This window comes from Chrysochloris asiatica, unplaced genomic scaffold (genome assembly GCF_000296735.1).
Source record: "Chrysochloris asiatica unplaced genomic scaffold, ChrAsi1.0 scaffold00189, whole genome shotgun sequence".
NCBI lineage: Eukaryota > Metazoa > Chordata > Mammalia > Afrosoricida > Chrysochloridae > Chrysochloris > Chrysochloris asiatica.
The window spans coordinates 3,780,990-3,784,053 of NW_006408707.1; positions in this window are offsets into that span (position 1 = coordinate 3,780,990).

Consider the following 3,064-nt stretch of genomic DNA (forward strand, 5'->3'; position numbering starts at 1 on the left):
CTCCACAGTCCCCGTTCAGTCCTTTTTCCTAGTGCTAAACAGTTCAGGGCTATCTATGGCCATTTGGTTTTAAGTAGAAACTGTCACTTTAAATTTCGAGGCAATCTGTGCTCATGTGTTGTAGAACCCTCTAGGGGTGGGGTGTCCACTCACTCACGCATTCCCTCTTGTCACCATAATGGAGGTGTGCAGAGAGCAGGGCACCAGTGAACAGATACCAAATAAATAAATAAATAAATAAATAAATAAAATCAGAACAAAGCAAAACCAAAAAATTGTATTGTCTACCTTTGCTTGAAGGTTCCTGCAGCATTTTTCTGTGGTGTGTCTGCTCCCCTGCTTGGTCTTGTTGTTTGGTCTCACCCAAGTTGGCAGCTCTGGTCTGCTGAGCCTGGCAGATTCAAAAGTATGTGATTTCTTACTGTTGCTACAAGTTCCACTAGCTATATGTGGTTCTGAGTTTTGGAGCTCTGCCCTGGATTTGTTTTGTCTGGTACTTTGTGGTATTTCTGACAGCAAACTTCATTGTACCTTCACTCTAGCCACCATCAAGCCCCACCCGTGCTCCTTCCATCTTCTTCTGATGTTTTCTGAATCAGGCAATAATTTGCCTAGAGAATCCTTCAGTAATGAAAGCTGAGGCTTGAATGTTTCTTCAGTTCCCTCAGTTTGAGTAATCAACCTGTTCTTCCCTTTTGGTTTTGTAGCTCTTGATCTTTGCATGTTTTATTATAATATTTGACTTTGTCTTCTTGAGCTGACCTTTGAAATTTTCTGTTCAGCTCTGGTATACCTCCTTAGTTCTTCCATTTGTTTTAGCATCTCTATCCTGGAAAGCAAGTTTCAGTGTCTCTTCTGACATTCATTTTTCTCTTTCTCTTCTTGTCTTCTTAACGACTTTTTGCTTTCTTTCTGTATGATATTTTTGATGTCATCCCACAACTCTTCTGGTCTTTGGTCTTTAGTGTATAATGCATCAAATCTGTTCTTCAGATGATCTCTAAATTCAGGTGGGATGTATTCAAGGCTGTATTTTGGCTGTCGTGGACTTGTTTTCATTTTCTTTAGCTTCAGTCTAAATTTGCATATGAGCAATTGATGATCTATTTCACAATCTTTCTGTGGCCTTGTTTTGGCTGATGATATGGAGTTCTTCCATCATCTCTTTCTACAGATGTAGTCAATTTGATTTTCCTGATTCCATCTGGTGAGGCCTATGTGTGTAGTAATCTCGTATGCTGTTAAAAAGGTATTTGAAATGAACAAATCATTGGTTTTGCAGAAATCTATCATGCAATCTCCAGCATCATTTCTATCACCAAGGCCATATTTTCCAACTACTCTTCCTTCCTTTTTGTGTCCAACCATTTCATATGTTGTACTAATTACCAAGATCATTGTATTTTCTGTGCATTTTATTTGGATTTAACTTTGTTAATCACAACTTTTCATTTGAAATTGTCCTTTACTTTACAAGATGCTATTTTCACCTGGTTACTTCTCTTTCTCTAATCAAACCTTAGTTTTCTTAACTTTTAGTACTACAATTAAGGGGATTTTGATCACTACCAATTTTTCCCCCATTGTCATTCAATGCACTCTGACTAATGGTTACTCTATGTTTGTGTGTAAAGGAACTGTGCTACATAGGGTTTTTAATGAATTGCTCCACAAAGAGACTACACTACTACTATTTTGTTTTGTTATTAGGTGTCCTCAAGTCTGTTCTGATTCATAGCAACCTTATGTATAACAGAAAGAAACAATGCCCAATCTTGTGCCATACTCACAATTATTGTCACACTTGATCCTATTGCTATTTACACTTTGCCAATCCATCTCATTGGAGATATTCCTCTTTTTTCTGACCATCAACTTTACCAAGTATGATGTCCTTCTCTAGTGATTGGTCTCTCCTGATCGTATGTTTGAAGTATAAGAAAAGAAGTCTTTCCATCTGGCTTCTAAGGAACATTCTAGCTGTACTTTCAACAGAATAGTTTGTTCTCACAGTGCATGGTACTTCTAATATTCTCCAACACTATAACTCAAATGCATAAATCCTTTTATGGTCTTCCTTAAACATTATCTGACTTTCACGTACATATGAGGCTATTGAAAATAGCATGGTTGGTCAGTCATTAACTGACATCTTTGCTTTTGAACACTTTAAAGAAGTCTTATGCAACAGATTTGCCTAATGCCTGATTTCTTGACTGCTGCTTCCATGAGTGCTGGCAATGGTTCCAAGTAAAATGAAGTCCTTGACAAATTCAGTGTTTTCTCCATTTATCATGATGTTATTTATTGCTCCAGTGGACTTGTTTTTTCTTTACATTGAAATGCAACCCGTGTTGAAGGCTATGGTCTTTGATCTTCATCAGTAAGTAATTTGTCTTCTTCGCTTTTATCAAGTAAGGGAGTATCATCTGCATATCATATGCTGTTAATGAAGCTTCCTCCAGTCCTGATGTCACATTCTTCTTCATAAAATCCAGCTTCTTGGATTCTTTGCTTAGCCTGCAGATTGAAAAAGTATGGTGACACACCTTTCCTGATTATAAGCAATTCAGTGTCTCTCTTTCTGTTCTAACAGCTGCCTCTTCATTTATATACAGCTTCCTCATGAGCACAATTAAGTGTTCAGAAACTATCTCTTTCCCACTTAATGTGTTTTAGGATTTTGTCAAGGATCAACTGCGTTTAGGTGAATGGATTTACTTCTGAGTTCTCAATCCTGTTCCATTGATCGATGTATCTTATGCTTTACTGGTACTGGGCTATTTGGACCACTCTTGCTGTGTATTAAATGTTGAGATCAGGGAGTGAGAGGCTTCCAACTTTGTTCTTATTTTTAAGCAGTCATTTGCTTATCTGAGGTATCTTTTCTTTATACATATATACATACATATGGAGCTCTGGTAGCATAGTGGTTACGAATCGGGCTGCGAACCTTAAGGCCAGCATTTCGAAACTATCAGCCACTCTGCGGGAGAAAGATAAGGCGTTCTGCTCTGGTAAAGATTTACAGCCTCAGAAACCCTATACAGGGTTGCTATGGGTC